Raw genomic sequence first — 23,089 nt, forward strand, 5'->3', positions numbered from 1 at the left:
CCCGGGAAACGGTTTCACTTGGCGGGTCGCCAACAATCAGCGGAGGTGTCGGCCTTTTATTTATTATTTATGCGAAAGCCGCAGGAAGTTCAAAGGAAAAACATCTCTTAAGAGTTTCCTCTTCGGAGGGGAAGATAAAATGGATTTGATAACAGACCAGGGGCCGGCGGCCGGGGAGGATACAGGCGGCTTTTTTCCGGAATCCCAGAAAATCGACCGCAATTAGCGAGGAAAGTGCGAGAAAAGACTGCCAGGGCGAGTTTATAAAACCAGCTCCCGAGACGCCGAGGTTTTCGTGGCTTTCCAACGGGGAGACGTTCCGAAGAATCCTGAAAACAAGGTAAGAGAGCGGAATTATAAAAACCGCAGCTTCTCGCCGCCGTCCGTGTTTCTATTTTTAACTGACTTAATACGCGTGGATTACCGGAGGAGATACATTGTTCCCGTTCTCTGGGAGGATATGTCCAGGACAATGTCAGGAGTGTAGAGTCTGAAGAGGATCACACGTGTGACCGTACAGGTCCAAGTCTTACCATTGTGGGAGGGGCAGAGACACAAACTACTGGGGGGGAAATCTCACCATTGTGGGAGGGGCAGAGACACAAACTACTGCAGGGAAATATTACCATTGTGGGAGGGGCAGAGACACAAATTAATGCTGGGAAACCTCCCCATTGTGGGAGGGGCAGAGACACAAACTACTGGGGGGAAATTTCACCATTGTGGGAGGGGCAACGACACAAACTACTGCAGGGAAATATCCCCATTGTGGGAGGGGCAGAGACACAAATTACTGTGGGAATCTGCCCATTGTGGGAGGGGCAGAGACACAAACTACTGGGGGGAATCTCCCCATTGTGGGAGGGGCAGAGACACAAACTACTGGGGGGAAATCTCACCATTGTGGGAGGGGCAGAGACACAAACTACTGGGGGGAAATCTCCGCCTTGTGGGAGTGGAAGAGACACAAACTACTGCAGGGAAATATCCCCATTGTGGGAGGGGCAGAGACACAAACTACTGCAGGGAAATATCCCCATTGTGGGAGGGGCAGAGACACAAACTACTGGAGGGAAATCTCCCCATTGTGGGAGGGGCAGAGACACAAACTACTGCAGGGAAATATCCCCATTGTGGGAGGGGCAGAGACACAAATTAATGCTGGGAAACCTCCCCATTGTGGGAGGGGCAGGGACACAAACTACTGGGGGGAAATCTCACCATTGTGGGAGGGGCAGAGACACAAAATACTGGGGGGAATCTCCCCATTGTGGGAGGAGCAGAGACACAAACTACTAGGGGGAAATCTCCCCATTGTGGGAGGGGCAGAGACACAAACTACTGCAGGGAAATATTACCATTGTGGGAGTGCAGAGACATAAACTACTGCAGGGAAATATCCCCATTGTGGGAGGGGCAGAGACACAAATTAATGCTGGGAAACCTCCCCATTGTGGGAGGGGCAGAGACACAAACTACTGGGGGGAAATTTCACCATTGTGGGAGGGGCAGAGACACAAATTACTGTGGGAATCTGCCCATTGTGGGAGGGGCAGAGACACAAACTACTGGGGGGAATCTCCCCATTGTGGGAGGGGCAGAGACACAAACTACTGGGGGGAAATCTCACCATTGTGGGAGGGGCAGAGACACAAACTACTGGGGGGAAATCTCCGCCTTGTGGGAGTGGAAGAGACACAAACTACTGCAGGGAAATATCCCCATTGTGGGAGGGGCAGAGACACAAACTACTGCAGGGAAATATCCCCATTGTGGGAGGGGCAGAGACACAAACTACTGCAGGGAAATATCCCCATTGTGGGAGGGGCAGAGACACAAACTACTGCAGGGAAATATCCCCATTGTGGGAGGGGCAGAGACACAAATTAATGCTGGGAAACCTCCCCATTGTGGGAGGGGCAGGGACACAAACTACTGGGGGGAAATCTCACCATTGTGGGAGGGGCAGAGACACAAAATACTGGGGGGAATCTCCCCATTGTGGGAGGAGCAGAGACACAAACTACTAGGGGGAAATCTCCCCTTTGTGGGAGAGGCAGAGACACAAACTAGTGCGGGGAAATCTCGCCATTGTGGGAGAGGCAGAGACACAAACTAGTGTGGGGAAATCTCGCCATTGTGGGAGGGGCAGAGACACAAACTACTAGGGGGAAATCTCACCTTTGTGGGAGGGGCAGAGACACAAACTAGTGTGGGGAAATCTCGCCATTGTGGGAGGGGCAGAGACACAAACTAGTGTGGGGAAATCTCGCCATTATGGGAGGGGCAGAGACACAAACTAGTGTGGGGAAATTGCATTTTACGGGAGGAGCAAAGACACAAACCACTGACGGAAAATCTTACCTTTGTGGGAGGGGCAGAGACGCACACTACTGTGGAGAAACCTCCCCTTTGTGGGAGGGGCAGAGACATAAACTACTTCTGGGAAATTTCTCCATTGTGGGAGGGGCAGAGACACATTACTGTAGACACAAACTACTGCAGTGAATTCTCCCCATTGTGGGAGGGATGGAAATATAAAGAAAGGATGTACAATGTTTTAGAGGATGCTAAAGATCATAAACACCAACCCCAATCATGCCTGCGAGACAAAATGCATATTTTGTTTATGTGAAACTATTGCTTTCTGTTGTAAAACCTTGCCTGCATTTGAAGTTTGAAGCTGTGGTTCTCAGTGTGGAGGAAGAGAGATACAAGGAATTTTTTTCCCTCGAAGTGCTCCTCACCTTTATCATAAATTGTCTGAAAATACAAAGCGATAAGACGCAGAACAAAACTCCACGCCATGCCGTATCTCAGCTTTTATTGTTTGGATACTTTTATAGACTTTGTATTTTTTTTTTTTTTTTTAATGGTATTTGTAGAACTTTCAGCTTTCCTGGTCTATCAGGCGATTATATCACCGCCATAAAAGGCTTTGAAATGCAGAAAAAATAGCTCACAAAACAAAATGTTCATATTTTATATCTTATCTGCTCATGGAGAGAGAATAATAATAATAAAAAATAAATAAAAAAAAGCTTCTTTATTCTCTCACTTAGACAACCTGAGAAATTCCAGCAGTAGACATACATTTATTCGTTCAGTTTTGCAGAAATAGGCAGTTGTGTTACAATAATATTGTTGTAGAGTCCATAGAACCGAGTTTGAGAGGAAAATGGACCATCATTTTCCCACGGAGGGCCCAAAGATCTCATTGGTTACAAGTTGGTCTAGTCCTCTTTAGGGCCTTCTGCTCTGAAAAGCTACAGGTTGGTCTGGTCCTGTTAAAAGGTCTAATGCTTTGATTGGCTACCAAATTGGTCTAGTCAGGTCAAAGGTCTCATGATCCGATTGGCTACCAGATGGTCTGGTCCTAATAAAGCTCTAATTCTTTGATCAGTCACCAAGTTGGTCTAGTCATGCTAAAGCTCTAGTGCTTTTATTGGCCACCAGGTTGGTCTAGCTCTGCTAAAAGTCTAATGCTCTGATTGGCTGCTGGCAACGGCTGGATTAGGTCTGCTGAGGGTCTATCAATCTCATTGGCTACAGGTTGGGCTAGTTTTGCTAAAGGTCTTATGGGCTGATTGGCTACAGGTTGGTCTACTTCTGCAAAAGGCCTACTTATCTGATTGACTACTGGTTAGTCGGGTACTTCTAAAGCTCTAATGCTTTGACTGTATTCCAATTGGGTCTAGTCATGCCAAAGGTCTAAAGATCTGCTTGGCTACTGGTTGGTCTGGTCCTGCTAAAATTCTATTTCTTTGATCGGTTGCCAAGTTTGTCTAGTCATGTTAAAGCTCTAGTGTTTCAATTGGCCACCAGGTTGGACTAGTTCTACTTAAAGCGGACCGCCACCCTAAAGTGGAAGGTCCGCTCATTGGAACCCTCCCCCCCTCTGGTGCCACAATTGGCACCTTTCAGGGGGGTGCAGATACCTGTATAATCCAGGTACCTGCACCCACTTCCGGGACAAGCTAGCCGCAGATGCCCTGCCCCCCCCCCCCCGGTTGTGTTCTGGTAAACACCCAGTTCCCAGGACACAACAGGGACCAGTGGAGACGCGCAGCTCGACTCACGCATGCGCAGTAGGGAACCGGGCAGTGAAGCCGCAATGCTTCACTTCCCAATTCCCTGACAGAGGATGGCGGCGGGGGCAGCCGAGAGACGAGCGATTGCTCGTCTCCTGCTGCCGACATCGCTGGACCCTGGAACAGGTAAGTGTCCATTTATTAAAAGTCAGCAGCTGCAATATTTGTAGCTGCTGACTTTTAATATTTTTTTGCAGGTGGAGCTCCTCTTTAAAAAGTCTAATGACTCTGAGGGCACGGAAGACATTGTGGATCTAATAGACCCCTGATGTCTTCATAAAGATTAACTTTCACCTGTTCATGCTATCAGATACTGAGATTGATAGCCCCCCTGCGATAGCAATAAAATAAATCAATCATTAAAAGTATATAAAAAAATAAATTGTAATAATGTACAAATATAAAAAAAAAAAGCATCCTCGTCCCCCCCCCCCCATACACTTGAACACAAACTCATATGTAGGTCCCACACATATATGTAAACAGTGATTATGCTACATGTTATTGCTGTGAATATCGGAGTGCAAGCAATTATTCTAGGACAGTGGCTTCCAAACTGCGGCTCGAGGGCCGGATACGGCTCTTTGCTTGATTTTATCTGGCCCTTGGGGCAGTATTTCATTCACTGACACCAACAATTGAGGCCCAATGACACCAAGATGGGCACAATTCCTCCAAATTACATCAACGATGTGGCCCAATGACATCAATGATGGGGCACTGTTCCTCCCACCGATACCAATGATGGGGCACAATTCCCCCCACAAATACCAATGATGGGGCACAATTCCCCCCCACAAATACCAATGATGGGGCACAATTCCTCCCACTGATACCAATGATGTGGCACTATTCCTCCCACCGATACCAATGATGGGGCACAATTCCTCCCACTGATACCAATGATGGGGCACTATTCCTCCCACTAATACCAATGATGGGGCACTATTCCTCTTACTGATACCAATGACGGGCCGCTATTCCTCCCACTGATACCAATGATGGGGCACTATTCCTCCAACTGATACCAATGATGGGGCACTATTCCTCCCACTGATACCAATGATGAGGCACTATTTCTCCCGCTGACACCAATGATGGGCCACTATTCTCCCCACGAATACCAATGATGGGGCACAATTCCTGCCATTGATACCAATGATGGGGCACTATTCCTCCCACTAATACCAATGTTGGGGCACTATTCCTCCTACTGATACCAATGACGCACCGCTATTCCTCCCACTGACACCAATGATGGGCCACTATTCTCCCCACGAATCCCAATGATGGGGCACTATTCCTCCCACTGATACCAATGATGGGGCACTATTCCTCCTACTGATACCAATAACGGGCCACTATTCCTCCCACTGATACCAATGATGGGGCACTATTCCTCCCACTGATACCAATGATGGGGCACTATTCCTCCCACTGACACCAATGACGGGCCACTATTCTCCCCACGAATACCAATTATGGGGCACAATTCCTGCCATTGATACCAATGATGGGGCACTATTCCTCCCACTAATACCAATGATGGGGCACTATTCCTCCCACTGATACCAATGATGGGGCACTATTCCTCCCACTGACACCAATGATGAGGCACTATTCTCCCCACAAATACCAATGATGGGGCACAATTCCTGCCATTGATACCAATGATGGGGCACTATTCCTCCCACTAATACCAATGTTGGGGCACTATTCCTCCCACTGATACCAATGACGGGTCGCTATTCCTCCCACTGATACCAATGATGGGGCACTATTCCTCCCACTGATACCAATAATAGGGCACTATTCCTCCCACTGAAACCAAAGATGGGACATTGTTTACTTGAACTGATCTCAGGACTTTTTCTACTCCTGATGGCCACAGTCCGACTCCCCTAAAGTCTGAAGGACAGTAAACTGGTCCTTTCCTTTGTATAGAAAGTTTGGAGACCCGTGTACTAGGGTCATAATTCATAGTTAATTCTAAACTGATAACCTGTAAAGGCTTTGAAAGTGTCACCTATGAAAAAGTTTAGGCATCTTAGTTTTTTGCGCAACTTCAATGTGCAGATGTAACATCTTTTATACTCTCCCTCCCCCCCAAAAAAAAATAATAGTTTATTATATTGTGTTTTTGTGTACTACAATTAATTTTACAGTTTTATTTTTCTCTGAAAATATGCAATAGATACACAGCTGTGCAAATAACAAGCCACATAAAAAACAAAAAAAAACAAAACTGCAACTGCCACCATTTATTTCTCCAGTGCCTCCGATTTCACAAAATACATCATCTTTGGGGTTCATTTTCTATCAAAAAAAATGCAGATTTTTAACACGTGTAAAAAAAAAATTATTTGCCCCAGACACAAAGTGGTTAAAGAGCAGATACATTCGGGATATTCTAGATTGAAGTGTGCAGTTTTTTCCTGGTTTGTGCATTTTCTTGTTTTGTGTCTGTGTTTGATACACAAATCTTCCAGAAAATAAAATAAAAAAAATTGTCCATGGGAATGATATAGGAGCAATTCTGCCCATGTGATTCCTACAGTGCCTTGAAAAAGTATTCATACCCCTTCACATTTCCCACATTTTCTCATGTTACAACCAAAAACGTAAATGTATTTTATTGGGATTTTATGTGATAGACCAACACAAAGTGTCACATAATTGTGACGTGGAAGGAAAATGATAAATGGTTTGAAATTTTTTTTTTTTTTACAAATAAATATGTGAAAAGTGTGGGGGGTGCATTTGTATGGCGCCCCCCGGAGTCAATACTTTGTAGAACCGCCTTTCTCTGCAATTACAGCTGCAAGTCTCTTTGGGGATGTCTCTACCAGCTTTGCACATCTAGAGAGGACATTTCTACCCATTATTCTTCTTTGCAAAATACCTCAAGCTCTGTCAGATTGGATGGAGAGCGTCTGTGATCAGCCATTTTCAAGTCTTGCCACAGATTCTCAATGTGATTTAGGTCTGGACTGTGACTGGGTCATTCTAACACATGAATATGATTTGATCTAACCCATTCCATTGTAGCTCTGGCTGGATGTTTCGGGTCGTTGTCCTGCTGGAAGGTGAACCTCCGCCCCGGTCTCAAGTCTTTTGCCGACTCTAACAGGTCTTCTTCTAAGATTGTCCTGTATTTGTCTCCATCCATCTTCCCATCAACTCTGACCAGCTTCCCTGTCCCTGCTGAAGAAAAGCATCCCCACCACATTATGCTGCCACCACCATGTCTCACAGTGTGGATGGTGTGTTCAGGGTGATGTGCAGTGTTAGTTTCCCCCACACATAGCGTTTTACTTTTAGGCCATAAAGTTGAATTTTGGTCTCATCTGACCAGATCACCTTCTTCCACATGTTTGTTGTGTCCCCCACATGGCTTCTCACAAACTGCAAACAGGACTTCTTATGACTTTCTTTCCCCAATGTCTTTCTTCTTGTCACTCTTCCATAAAGGGCAGATTTGTGGAGAGACGACTAATAGCTGTCCTGTGGACAGATTCTCCCCCCTGAGCTGTGGATCTCTGCAGCTCCTCCAGAGTTACCATGGGGCTCTTGGCTCTTCTCTGATTAATGCTCTCCTTGCCTGGCCCGGTCAGTTTAGGTGGACGGCCATGTCTTGGTAGGTTTGCAGTTGCGCCATACTCTTTCCATTTTCTGATGATGGATTGAACAGAGCTCCGTGAGATGTTCAAAGCTTGGGATATTTTTTTTATAACCTAACCCTGCTTTATACTTCTCCACAACTTTATCCCTGACCTGCCTGGTGTGTTCCTTGGCCTTCATGATGCTGTGTGTTCACTAAGGTTCTCTAACAAACCTCTGAGGGCTTCACAGAACAGCTGCATTTATACTGAGATTAAATGACACACAGGTGAATTCTATTTACTAATTAGGTGATTTCTGAAGGCAATTGGTTCCACTAGAGTTTAGTTAGGGGTAGCAGAGTAAAGGAGACTGAATACAAATGCCCCTTCACACTTTTCACATATTTATTTGTAAAAAAAAATTAAAACCATTTATAATTTTCCTTCCACTTCACAATTATGTGCCACTTTGTGTTGGTCTATCACATAAATTCACAATAAAATACATTTACGTTTTTTGGTTGTAACATGACAAAATGTGGAAAATTCCAAGGGGTATTTTTTTCAAGGTGCTGTATATGGCGAATCATGTTGCATTTGGAACCTGAAGAAGGTCTGTTATGGAAGCACCAATGATGGTCAGCAAGCCAAAGCCTCTTCTGATTACCCTAAAGATGTGACCACCAGGTGGAGCTGTTTTATTAGGTTTGCGGAGCCGATTTCAGCTGGAACTTTGCAGCTCGGCTGTACTACATGGAGCTCAGCACACGGATCGCTCATTCATGACAATGTGCTGTGCACTGTTTATTTCTACTACCAAGATTGGGGGAAGATATTTTTACTACAGATGAAAGAAATAGGGAAATTTTCGCCTTGCTACAGTTTTGGGAAACATTGATGGGATTTGTCTAAAATGCACCATTTTAACCACTTCAGCTCTGAAAGGGTTTACCCCCCTTCCCGACCGGGCCCCTTTTTTTTGCGACACGACAATTGCACGGTCATGGAACACCCAAATAAAAAGTATGTAATTTTTTCCCCAGAAATCGAGATTTCGCTTGGTGGTATTTGATCACCTCTGCAGTTTTTTTTTTTTTTTTTGCGTTCGAAACAAAGAAAGACCGACAATTTTTTAAAGAAAAAACATGATTTTTCTCCTTTATGTTATAAACCATATTCAATAAAAAATGGGAAAAAAATCTATTTAGGCTAATATGTATTCCGCTACATATTTTAGGTAAAAAAAAAAAATCCCAATAAGCATCGAATGATTGGTTTGCGCAAAAGTTATAGCGTCTACAAACAATGGGATATTTTTTTTTTTTTTACTAGTAATGGCGGCGATCAGTGACTTATAGCAGGACTGCAATATTGCAGCGGACACATCTGACACTAACTGACACTTTTTGGGGACCAGTGGCACTGATGCAGTGATCAGTGTTAAAAATATGCACTGTCACTGTACTAATGACACTGGCTGGGAAGGGTTTTAAATCTGGCGATATAAGGGTTAAATATGTGTGATCACTGACTATGGCGGGGAGGTGCTTTTACTACTTGAAGACATGGATCGATGTTCCTGCTTTACAGGAACCCAGGATCCATGTCTTCTGTACTCACAGAACGACAGTCTGCCTTATTTTCGTAGGCAGACTGTCATTCTGTCAGAGTACCGAACGATTGGTGGGTCCCGACAAACATCGGATCAGCGGGACCCGCTGTGTAAAATCACAGCAGGAGCGAGCCGAGCGATAACTCTCAGCCCTTGTACACACGGTCGGAGAATCTGTCGGAATGAGTCTTATCGGACCGTGTCGTCAGATAATCCGACTGTGTGTGGTATGCATCGGACTGATTCCGTCCGAATCTCCGTCCGACCCAATTTTCCAACATGTTGGAAAGATTTCCCAAACAACTGGGCCGGACGGACCTAATCCGATCATGTGTAGAGCATTTTCATCGGACCAAGTGCCACGCATGCTCGGATCAAATTCCTACATCAAAGCTATTGACTACTAGCCTGAATGTAGTCCCATCATAACAAAATTACGTCATCACGTTCTGAAAGATCGGATTTTTCGCCAACTTGGCCTGACCGTGTGTATGCAACAGTTTCGGACAAGATCCGACGGACAAAATCCGACGGGCAAAATCAGACGGATTTGGTTGTGGAAATCTCTGACTGTGTGTACAGCGGCTTAGCCCCTGTACCAGGGCTAACACTTTGAAATGGCCTGTATATTGGAGCAACCCTAAATCCAGATACACCAATATTTTTTCTCTTGGATATATAGTGACGTCCTCCGGCTCCTCCTTTGGGAGTGCCTACCGGAAGTGACATCACCCGGCTCTTCCTTTGAGAGTGCCTACCAGAAGTGAGGTCATCCGGCTCTTCCTTTGGGAGTGCCTACCAGAAGTGACGTCACCTGGCTCTTCCTTTGGGAGTACCTACCAGAAGTGATGTCACCCGGCTCTTGCTTTGAGAGTGCCTGCTGGAAGTGATGTCACCGGGCTCCTCCTTTGGGAATGCCTACCAGAAGTGAGGTCATCCGGCTCTTCCTTTGGGAGTGCCTACCAGAAGTGAGGTCATCCGGCTCTTCCTTTGGGAGTGCCTACCAGAAGTGATGTCACCCGGCTCTTCCTTTGGGAGTGCCTACCAGAAGTGACGTCACCCGGCTCCTCCTTTGGGAGTGCCTACCAGAAGTGAGGTCATCTGGCTCTTCCTTTCGGAGTGCCTACCAGAAGTGAGGTCATCCAGCTCTTCCTTTGGGAGTGCCTACCAGAAGTGACGTCACCCGGCTCTTCCTTTGGGAGTGCCTACCAGAAGTGAAGTCATCTGGCTCTTCCTTTGGGAGTGCCTACTGGAAGTGAAGCCACCTGACTCCTCCTTTGGGAGTGCCTACCAGGAGTGATGTCACCAGACTCTTGCTTTGAGAGTGCCTGCTGGAAGTGACGTCTCCCGGCTCCTCCTTTGAGAGCGCCTGCTGGAAGTGACGTCCCCCGGCTCCTCCTTTGAGAGCGCCTGCCGGAAGTGACGTCACCCGGCTCCTCCTTTGAGAGCGCCTGCCGGAAGTGACGTCACCCGGCTCCTCCTTTGGGAGTACCTAACAGAAGTGATGTCACCCGACCCCTCCTTTGGAGCAGATATCCTTTGGAGCCTGAACGTAGTCCCATCACAACCAACGAACATCATCACGTTCCGAACGATCAGATTTTCCGACAACTTTGTCCGACCGTGTGTATGCAACACCAGTTTTGGACAAAATCCGTCAAAAAAAATAAAAATCAGATGGATTTTGTTGTCGGAATGTCCGACCGTGTGTACAAGGTCTATCAGAGTTTCTGCTGATTTTTGTCTTCAGATTTACCAAAACCATGTAGTACAAGGGCCTGCCTGATTTCATAACAACTGAAACTCCTAAGGTTTGATCTCATATTACATGGTTTTGGTAAATCTGAAGGAAAAAACAATCAGCAGAAAATCTGATAGTGTGTATGAGGCCTAACAGAAAATCACACATTTGGGGTTGTTCCTAGAAAAGTAATAGAGGACAAATCTTCCAATGGAGGGGGGTTTTAGTCCTGATGACCCTTTGGGGCCCCAAGGGATGCTCTTAATTTGCAGGGATTTCCTCTAACTTCCTGTTCTGTCTATGGGACAGGAAGCGAAGGGAAATCTGGGACACAGATAGCAAAAAAAAATAAAAAAAAATTGCAGGGGTAAAACCCTCCATTACTCTATCAAAAATGGAAAAAAAAAACCCCAAAAACTATTTTTTCTTTAGTTCTACTTTAAGAATCAAGTATTTGGCCAGTTTTGTTTCCTCCTAATCATCAGTCTGCTGCTCTCAGCGGGGAAATGATCTGACATTAATTATATTTTTTGACTATTTAATTAAATAACATGAAGAGCAATGGAACATCTCCCCAAAGCTTTCCTTTTCCACTGTCAACAAATGGCATCAGCGCCCGTCCCGGCTCTGTTTTTTCAGAGGCCGTATCGCCAAACCTGCGCTTGGAGAGCCACATCCTGTGTCAGCGGAGAGTTGTAGGAAAATCCCGTCTCTGCTGCGCTAATCCTCCATGTTTGTTTGAGTCTCTTTAACATTTTGATAACCTTTCCGCGGAACGGTCAGCAGCTGCTCATCCAGAATGTTATTTTTTTTTCTGACATTTTTTTCCCCTCTCTTGTGTGTTTACCAGAAAACGTAACGCGGATCGCTTACCCCCCCCCCCCCCCATCAGATACCGAGCCCATTGCTGATATCTGCTCCGCGCCAATTCCACGCCACCGCTGACACCGTGGAATGTCATTTTATGGTCTGCTGCCAGACTTATCCACCCTACCAACCGCTCAGCGTCTGCCAACCCTCTCCTCCAATCCCTACACTGGCTCCGAATCACCCAGCGAAATTCAATTCAAAATACTAACCACAACTTACAAAGCCATTCACAACTCTGCCCCGAGCTAAACCACCAATCTTGTCTCCAAATATCATCCAAATCGTCCTCTCCGCTCTTCTCAAGACCTCCTACTCTCAATTTCTCTCGTCTCCTCCTCCCATGCTCGTCTCCAGGATTTCTCCAGAGCCTCTCCCATCCCCTGGAACTCGCTACCTCCACTGGTCTGGCTATCCCCTACTCTTGCTACCCTGTTTTCCCGAAAATAAGACCTAGTGTGATTGTCGGTGATGGCTGCAGCCCTACCCCCCAAATAAGCCCTAGTTAAAGTCCTTGTAGGTCTTATTTTCGGGGGAAACAGGGTAGGTCTTATTTGGGGGGTAGGGCTTATATTGCAGCCATCACTGACAATCACGCTAGGTCTTATTTTCGGGGGAAACAGGGTACCTTCAGCGAAACCTGAAAACTCATCTCTTCAGGGAAGCGTATCACGTCTCCAACTAATCTTCTACCACTTCCATCAACTCATTCCCCACAGTTACAACCTTTTTTTTACAACCTGCCCCACCCTATTAGATTGTAATTATCAAAGAATAAGGGTTTTAAGAATACCGGGGCAGTTGCTGAAGCTGCTCCCTTTGTAACCACAGCCAAAAATGTTTTGTTATATGGATTATCTCGGTACTTGGTAGAAAATACGCAGAAAAAGATTATAAAAAAATTACATATAACTGAATGAAGACAAAAGGTTGTACAGCAAAACATTTACAATACTAAAATCATATACACCGCAGTTTAACAAACTACCGACGGGTTGCCCCCCGTCATGTTTTCAGGATTGCCCTGTGAGGGTTGCCCCGACGGGTTGCCCCGTGAGGTCTCTGTTGAAGAGGGGTGTAGGGAGATTTCCTCTACCGGTTTCGCAGCGAATAGCTTTTTCAGGAGGACAGTCTATAGCATTGTTTCTCAACTCCAGTCCTCAAGGCAACAGGGCAACAGGTCATGTTTTCAGGATTTCCCTCGGATGAAATGGTTGTGGTAATTACTAAGGCAGGGAAACTGATCAAATCACCTGTGCAAAATAATGGAAAGCCTAAAAACATGACCTGTTGGGGTGCCTTGAGGACTGGAGTTGAGAAACACTGGTCTATAGGGTGAATAAGATGTTTACATATGATCAAGAAACGGCAGAAAATACAGTGATATGACAAAAACTTTTTAGAATAAAGAGAAAAATCTAGAGATCCGCGCTATAGCCGAATGACGGCTACAGCGTGGGCCCGCTTTGCTGGGATGAGGTCTATTGACATTGTCCCGTGCACGAGCGGCCTGCGTGCCCCCTGAGGGGCGCGCGCAGTGCGCTCTGTGATCAGCGAGTCTACGAGACTCGCCTGATCACAGATCGGAGCAAGGGGTCGATCCCGACCCCTTACCACATGATCAGCTGTCAGCCAATGACAGCTGATCATGTGATCACAACAGAGCCGGCAATTGGCTATTTTTCCTCCTCGCGCTGATAGCGCAAGGAGAAAAAAAAAAGCCGATCACCGGCGGCCATGAGAGGGACTTCAGTCCCGATCACGGCCAGCTCATCTGTGCCCACCTGCCCCCTGCCAGTGCCACCTAAATATGGAAAAAAGTGCCACCCATCAGCGCTACCCATTAGTGCCCATAGTGCCACCCATCAGTGCCCACAGTGCCACCTATCAGTGCCCACAGTGCCACCTATCAGTGCCCACAATCTGCCTCAATAACAGTGCTGCACCTCAGTGCCACATATCCGTGCCCATCAGTGTCATCTACCAGTGCCCATCAGTGCCCATCAGTGATGCCCATCAGTGCCCAGCAGTGCCACCTATCAGAGCCACCTATCAGTGCCACCTATCAGTGCCAATCAGTATCTTTTATCAGTGGCACCTATCAGTGCCCATCCGTGCCACCCATCAGTGCCACCCATCAGTGCCATCTTATCTGTGCCCATCAGTGCCGCCTTATCTGTGCCCATAAGTACTGCCTTATCTGTGCCTATTGGTGCCACCTTATCTGTGCCTATTAGTGCCACCTTAACTGTGCCTATCAGTGCCCACCAGTGCAGCCTATCAGTGCCCACCAGTGCCGCCTCATCAGCGCATTTCAAGGAAGGAGAAAAATGACCTGTTCGCAAAATTTTATAACAAACTATTAAACATGTTTTTTTATTTTTATTTTTATTTTCCTTTTTTTTTTTTGTTTAGCAAAAAATAAAACTCCCAGCTGGAATTAAATACCACTAAAATAAAGCTCTATTTGTGGGAAAAAAATGATAAAATTTCATTTGGGTACAGTGTTATATGGCCGCGCAATTGTTCAAAGTGCATCAGCGCTGAAAGCTGAAAATTGGTCTGGGCAGGAGGGGGGTTCAAGTGCCCAGTAAGCAAGAGGTTAAACAGATCCCAAAGTGAGTTTTGACACCATAAACCAGCATCTCTTATCTGAGATACCTGAAGAGGGCTGATAAAACATTATGGTGATTTTTTGCTCCCCTCCCCTACCCGGTGAGGTCGGACACATCTGAACCAGGATTTCTGCAAACACAAGTGTGTTTCCTGCCTTTCCTTTTCTGCTGAGCTCTGTTCCTGCACTCCACATCCAGCTCTGACACAGAATACAAGAAGGCCAATACACTGCTAAAGGTCAAACCTAAATTCACTGATGTAACCTACAGGAAGCCATGACCAAAATTAGCAAAAAATAAAAATAAATACATACAGCTGTTTAAAAGTAAGCTCTGAGGACTTTATGATTTTAGTACAGCTACAGCATTTGTTGGACAGCCTTTGTTGCCGTCAGCCACCTGAGAAGCGCCCGGATTCTAAAACCTTCTTAATGGTGGCCTACACTGAAGCTGAACCCAACAACTCAGACAGACAGGCTTTAGATTCTACAGTCTGTTTTTGCCACATTTATTGGTTCCATTGTCTTAAAAAGGGATGATTGGGGGGTATAGGATACCCCAAAACAGCAGAAAAATGGGCCTTTGCTGCAGGCCAGTATGGATGCTCTAGGCCAGACAGGGAGATAGGAAAACTAAAACCTTTTTCTTCTGACTTCTTCCCCCAGGCGAGGGCATGGGAGACAATGGATCTCTCACAGCCACATCTCCCTAGGCAGAGCCTGGACCTCTGTACTCTCAACTTCACTAGACAGAGCCTGGCAGGCAAGGTCTGGACCTCTATACTTACATCTTCACCAGGCAGAGTATGGGAACCAAACACTGGAGCTCTGTACTCACATTTTTATGGGGAAGATTCTGGGAGACAAAGACTAGATTCCAATAGTTATGTCTTTACCAGGCAGAGCCTGGGAGGCAAAGTCTGGAACTCTGTCCTCACATTTTCAGCAGGTTGAGCCTGGAGGGCAAAGACTAGCCCTCAGTACTCACATCTTCCCCAGGCAGTGCCTGGGAGGCAACAACTGGACCTCTGTACTCACATCTTCCCCAGGCAGTGCCTGGGAGGCAACATCTGGACGTCAGTACTCACATCTTCTCCAGGCAGTGCCTGGGAGGCAACATCTGGACCTCTGTACTCACATCTTCCCCAGGCAGTGCCTGGGAGGCAACAACCGGACCTCTGTACTCACATCTTCCCCAGGCAGTGCCTGGGAGGCAACATCTGGACCTCTGTACTCACATCTTCCCCAGGCAGTGCCTGGGAGGCAACAACTGGACCTCTGTACTCACATCTTCAACAGGCAGAGCTTGAGAGGCAAAGTGTGGAGCACTGTAACCCCATCTATATGAGGAAGAGCCTCGGAGTCAAAGTCTAGACCTCAGTACTTACATCTTCAGCTGGCAGAGCATTGAAGGCAAAGACTGAAACGCTGTATTCACATGGTCACCAGGCTGAACCCAGGAGGCAAAGATTAGAAATCAGTACTCACGTCTTTCCCAGGTAGAGCCTGGAAGGCAAAGTCTGGACCTCTTTACTCATATGTTCACCAGGCAGAGCATCTGAGATAAAGAATAGACCACTGTACTTATATCTCTACTAGGCAGAGCCTCAGAGGCAACGACTGGACCTCTGTATTCACATCTTCACCATGTAGTGCCACGGAGAAAAATACTAGACCTCTGTACTACAATGTTTATCAGGCAGAGCCTCTTAGAATAAAACTAGACCTCTATACTCACAACTTCACTAGACAGAGCCTGGGAGGCGTTACCTTCTTTTTCTCCTCACTTCACGTCTAGGGGTGTCCCGTGGTAGATGGCCCAGTAACTCGAGAGACTGACAACAGATCCACTTGAATGGATTTTATTTGCAAAAACGTAGACAATGAACAATCTCTTAAAATGGGATCAGAGGGTTGGAAAGGAAGTTCAGGTACTCTTAGTGTCAAAGTCATGTATTGAAGAACTTGCTTACTTTGACTGCATCCAGAGAATTGCCATTCACAGCTGGATGTTCACTCAGGTTGGACAGTCCCTCTCTCACAAGGCCTAGCAGCCAACAAGGTGCTTTACCCAGGAACAAGTCTCTGCCACAGACGTTGTTGTAGAACATACAAGATATGTCTCTGCCACAGACGTTGTTGTAGAACATACAAGATATGTCTCTGCCACAGACGTTGTTGTAGAACACGTAGGAAAACTAAGCTTGAAGAACACTTGTGGGATACCTGGATCTTTCAGCCAGCTTGGCGATATCCACAAGACCGGATTCTCTTGGGTACTTCAACTCCTCCAGGCTCTTACTAAGAAACCAACCCGTACGTGGCCTTCTTCTGAAGATTCCTTCCCTGGAATGCTTGAAGTCACTGGGTCTCTCCCAAACCGTAGACGGCACCCAACCACCTCAGAATCCTCCTTTAGTTTCCTTGCCTTGGGCTAGCCAGCCCCGAGACATCAAGATCAGGTGGATCCGCACCCCAGGCCATAGCCTTCCTGGGGGCTGGTCAGGAGGACCAGGACCATGAAGTCAGTACATCATTCTGAACCGGAACCCCGAACCGCATTACGTCCGCATCTTAAATACCCTCTCCCAGAAAGCACAGCAAGAGCGCCACTCCCACAGGGCAGGCTCCGAGAGAGAGTAACTTAAACACCTAACCAGACCATAGTTCCATACCTGCCAGAAGAGACAGTGCCCCCTGTGGTCAGGCTGAACATCTCACAGTCCAGTCAGACTGATGCTGAAGTCCAAATTTAGACAATTGTACCCAAACCAAACTGCAGTTCAGGTATAACCTTAACTTTGAAAAACACATAGCGCGTGCTCTTCAGGAACCGGCGCCACACATCTATATGTGGCAGAGCCTGGGAGGCAAAGACTAGACCTCAGTACTCATGTCTTCACAAGGTAGAGCCTGGAAGGCAAATTCTGGACCACTGTACTCACATCTTCATCAGGCAGAGCTTGGGAGGAAAAGACTGGACCTCTGTAATTGCATCTATATAAGGCAAAGCCTGGGTGGTAAGTACTAGACCCCAGTACTCACATCTTCACCAGGTAGAGCCTGGAAGGCAAAGACTGGACCTCTGTACTCACATAGTAACCAGGCAAAGCATTTGAGATAAAGACTGGACCTCTGTACTTACAGCTTTACTAGACAGAGTCTCAGAGGCAAAGTCTGGCCCTCTGTGCTCACATCTTCACCAGGCAAGGCGCGGGAAGCAAAGACTAACTCGTCTTCACCAGGCAGAGCCTGAAAGGGAAAGTCTGGACCTCTATACTCACATGTTCACCAGGCAGAGCATCTAAGATAAAGACTGTAGTCTCTGTACTCACATCTTTACTCGGTAGAGCCTCTGAGGCAAAGGCCGGGCCTATGTAATCACATGGTCACGAGGCAGAGCCTGGAAGGCAAAGATTGGACTTCTGTACTCACATCTTGACCAGACAGAGCCTGGAAGGCAAAGCCTGGACCTCTGTACCCACATGGTCACCAGGCAGAGCATCTGAGATGAATACTGGACCTCTGTACTTACATCTTCATGAGGCAGAGCCTGGGAGGCAAGGAATGGACCCTAATAGTAAATTCTTTAAGAAAAAGAAGAGCCTGGGAAGCAAGGGCTATTTTAGAAGGTCACTATAAATTTTTATCCTCAGCCCACATCACTGGCATAAACCTCTGATTGGCCAAGGTAGAATGAATATTCTTCGCCCAACATATTATATCTTCTTAGTCCAACTACAGTACTTGGGAACGCTCAACAGAAGTAGGAAGGATCAAACAATGTCATAGACTGTCTGAAGCCCACCATACGTGAATTGAAATTTGGCTGGTTCAGCAGGGACTGACAGAATTTTGATCCATGTATGGGCAGGCTGGTTACACACAAGTTGATCTATCAAGACTTGTGTACAACCAGCCTGTTGGAAAATGTCTCTCGATCAACACCATCTATAGCTTACCAGTGTATTCTAAGTCTCCCCACTGTAGAATACAAGAGCTCACTGGGAGGGGTTGCGCTATCCACTTCAAATGTGAGGATGAGGGAATTGAGTCAATTTCTTTCATTCAGTCTGTTGGTTGAACAAAAAAAAAACAATGACTAATGTATGGCCACCCTTAAGAAAAACCTAATAATCCCATATAACACTGATGGCAAACCTTGGCACCCCAGATGTTTTGGAACTACATTTCCCATGATGCTCAACTACACTGAAGAGTGCATGAGCATAATGGGAAATGTAGTTCCAAAACATATGGGGCGCCATCACTGCCATATAACATAAACAAAGCTAATTTCATTTGGTTAGGTATACTCCAGCTTAAGGTAGGGCCCCTGCACTTTTTCGACTCATGAATTGCCTGGAATTGCTCTTTTATAAAAAGACCACTAGCAGTTTAGGAGTTCTGCCATATGCCGCGTACACACGAGCGGATTGTATGGCGTACTTAGTCCGTCATACAATCCGACGGACAGTCCGTCATACTTTCCACTGAACGGACTTGACCACACACGGATACACAAACAGTCCGTCGAAAGCTTGCACGATGACGTGTACAGCACGTACGACGGGACTAGAAATAGAAAGTCCAATACACAGCAAAGCACCCTTCTGCCGTGTAAATCCTTTCTGGGCATGCGCCATTCTTAGTCCGTCGAACTAGCATACTGACGACCGTATTGTCCGCTGAAACCAAAGTATGACGGACAGAATTTCGAAAAACCGAAATACTTAGTACGCCAGACTGCACGCTGAAAAAGTCAGCTGAAGCCCACACACGAGCGGACTGTCCGCTGAAATGTGTTTCGATGGACTAAGTACGCCATACAATCCGCCCGTGTGTACGCGGCAATATTGGCACAGCCCCAACCCTAACTCCATAGCTAATAAAAGATAAACACATTTGAATTCTTCAGTCACCTGCTCTCACTTGGCAAATATACTAAGTAGCGTCCGGAATCAGCAACAATGGGCAGAATTATTCCCAAACAGTGGAGATGAGCTAATTGTTTCAGATTTTTCCAGGTCAGATACCCAGTGATCTGCTTGCTTTGTCAGTTTTAATTAAAATTAAAATGACATTTTTTATACTTGTCAAAAGGAACTTTCCATGGAGTGAACTGCTAAAAGGACCATTTGGGCTGCATCCACTGAGAGCCCAGGATCCCTGTCTTCACCTTCTGACCAGAGGCCACAGACTATGTAATCCAATACTAAGTCCCTTCTTGTATGATAACTCCAACAAAATAAAAAAACAAGGGCTTTATAGGATGTTGCGACTCTAGATTTTTCCCTTGTCACCCTGCTCCCCCCACCCACCTTTTTTTTTTACTCTCTTTTTGTATGAATAAAAGAGTTAAAAATTATGGGGTGAACCAAGGCTGTCATTAGAAATCATAGGGACCCATACAGCCTACCCTACAGACTCCCCCGTATTTCCATTTCCTATCCGCAACACTGCCCACTACCGCAAACTCAGCACCCCCACTACCTCCCACTCTGCACACCCTGCAACCCCCCTCACCTTTTAGTCTACACAAGCCTTTCTCAACCTTTTTAACACAGTGGAACCCTTGAAATAACTTTTTGGCCTCAGGGAACCCTTGCTGAAAATGACTATATCTACAACTCATGATACCATAGTGGTCAGTGGAAAGAGTTCTCCTTACGTGTGTGGTCACTGGGATGAATTCCCCCCTTATAGATAACTAAAAGGATCAATGGTGTCAGTGGGAACTTATCAGAGAGGCAGAAATTGCTCATTGCTCAAGGAACCCCTAGCAACCTCTGGAGGAACCCTATGGTTTCATGGAGCCCTGGTTGAGAAACCCTGATCTACACCCTTAGCATACCCCATTACTCTGCCCCACCTGCATCTACCAATACTCTATCTGTACCCGCATTATACCTCACTTTACCCCTCCCCAACTACCCCACAATCTGTAGCTCCTGCATCCTCCATTGCCCCACACATTGCATCCCCCTAGGCTCCACATTCTGCATTCTCTATTACCCTGCACTCTGCAACCCCCAACACCCTCTCCACCCCCAGTAAACCTCACTTTGCACCCCCTGCATTCTCCTTTACCCAGAACCCCCTGCATCCTTCATTATGCCTCAGTCTGCACCCCTGCATCACCCTGACACACAGTGCTACCTGTTCTACTCTTTAAGTGATCAGGATTTAGAGTGGAGCTTCATCTAGGGGGGGGGTTGTGCCCTCTGGCCCAATCTGTAGTTTTGTCATTGTGCCCCCTGCACAGCTCATGGCTTTGCCATGCTGCACCCCCTCCCTGCCAGATGTGGGGGGGATTCTGAGTGTTGAAGTCAGGGTTTGAGGACCCGGCAAAGGAGGACCAAGGGTTAAGAACTTAGAGGACTGCCAGACCCCTCTACCGACCTGATTGGGCTTGATTCCTATACGGGAGGGCTGCCTGTAACCCCCTATCGATGGCTCTGTGATGAGCCTTCTATTCTGTTCCTCTAAATTTGTAGCAATTCTTGAATGACTTATTGTGCCAAATACAGCCCTTTATTGTTTTACATTTCTAGCAATTTAACAACCAAAAACACAAATAATCACAAGTAACAAAAACCTAATTAAAGTCCAACTCCAGCTAAAAAAAATTTAAAAGCTTTTTTACACTTTTTTTTTTCTTTTGGAATGAAGACATAATTGACCAATGTGAGCACCCCCACCAGTGTTTCAAGACTTATCCCAACCCCTGTTAGCCCTTGTACACGCAGTCAGACATTCCGACCACAAAATCCCTCGGATTTTTTCCGTCGGATTTTGTCAGAAACTGGTGTTGCATACACACGGTCGGACAAAGTTGTCGGAAAATCCGATCGTTTGGAACGTGATGACGTTCGTTCATTACGACGGGACTATGTTCAGGCTAGTAGCCAATAGCTTTGGTCTCATAATTTTATCTTAGCATGCGTGGCACTTTGTCCGATCGGAATTCTCTACAAACGATCGGACAGAGTCAGATCGGATCATGTTGTCGGAAAAATTCATATCCAGCTCTCAAACTTTGTTGGTCGGACATTCGGACGGAAAAAGTCAGATGGAGCCCACACACGATCGGATTATCTGCCACGGTCTGATCGGACATTTTCCGTCGGAATTTCCGACCGTGTGTACAAGGGCTAATTGTCACATTTGCTGGACATCTTTGTAAGCAGGGGTTTGTGATTGGCTAGATATTAGTTCCATGAGCACAAGTCCCTGCCCTGCTCCTCCCCTTCCTAGTACAGTGACCCTCCTGCTGAGGTTTTAACTCCCCGCCATCCTGTTCCCCACTCCATGCCAGAGGCTTCCTCCTGACATTCCTGGCCGTTGACCTTTATTTCTCCAAGGATGGAATGTACACATACAAACAGGGTTGCTGCACTTTACTCGCGGTACTTGGAAAATGGCACAACAGTCACATTACAATGACATACCCTCCTGGGTCACTTGACTGAACATCGTCAATCACATTTAGTGGATGGTCCGCAGTAGTCGCATGTGAAAGCATTGTGCAACCATAAAAATAAGCTATCTTCCCCTCAAACAGCCTCTCTCCAACTTGTGTCATTAGTACTCAGAGGGATAGGCCTCCTCCATAGATACACCTCTTCCAGGACCCTCCAGGGGAATAGTCTCACTCAGGAAACTCTTGGCCTAGCTGGAAAGGCCTTAAAGAGGAAGTAAACCCTGATGGGTTTACTTCCTCTTTGCTTCCCGGCAAAGGTAAAGCATAATGGGCTACTATGCATCGCATAGTAGTCCATTATGTGTCACCAGGGGCGGACTGACAACTCATGGGGCCCCCCGGGCAATAGGAGATTATGGTGCCCCAGGGCAATAGAAGATTATGGGGCTCCCGGGCAATAGGAGATTACGGGGCCACACGGTATACACACACAGACACACAATATACACACAGAATACACATACACACACACTGAAAAGGTACTGGAGAGGCGGGGCAGCTATAATCTTGGGATTTAAAAAAAAAAACACAGATTTTTACATACTGTCCCTTGTTTTATTGAGGCTGGCAACCCTGATGAGGCCCCCTAGTGGCATGGGGCCCTCGGGTAGTGCCCGAGTGCCCCAATGGTCAGTCCGCCCCTGTGTGTCACTTACCTGACACAGGAGCCAGCGATGTCACCGCTGTCCCCTCTTCCACAGAGCATCCATCTTCCTTCCGGGTATCGTGGCTCCGGCACTGTGATTGGCCGGAGCCACGATGACCTCACTCCCGCGGACGCGTGCGGGAGCCACCACTAATGGAATTTCGCCGTTAGCAGCGGCATGCTCAGTGCGCCTGCGTGCCGATGTCTAAGGGGCATGACAGCAGTGCCTGTCTTTTTGCAAATATCTCCTAAACCGTATAGGTTTAGGAGATATTTCTTGGACCTACAGGTAACACTTAATCTAGGCTTACCTGTAGGTCAAAGTGGTCTGTAAGGGTTTACAACCACTTTAAGAGACTCACCCTAGCCCTTACTTCCAGAACGGTCAGGAACTCTACAGCTGGCCCTTTTGGGTGCAAGTTTACCTCTCCCA

General features: G+C 46.6%; 1 protein-coding gene across 1 annotated transcript in view; it reads left to right on the top strand.

Moving 5' to 3' along the window:
• Positions 1 to 212: 212 nt before the first annotated feature.
• KLHL4 (kelch like family member 4) overlaps positions 213 to 23,089 on the top strand; it is a 605,202-nt gene continuing 582,325 nt past the window's right edge. Inside the window, exon 1 of the mRNA XM_077485270.1 lies at positions 213 to 340. The gene's annotated coding sequence lies outside the window, so the exon portion shown is untranslated. The remainder of the gene's footprint in view (positions 341 to 23,089) is intronic.

This window comes from Lithobates pipiens, unplaced genomic scaffold (assembly GCF_037356315.1).
Source record: "Lithobates pipiens isolate NorthernLeopardFrog02 unplaced genomic scaffold, aLitPip1_a1.2 Scaffold_1, whole genome shotgun sequence".
NCBI lineage: Eukaryota > Metazoa > Chordata > Amphibia > Anura > Ranidae > Lithobates > Lithobates pipiens.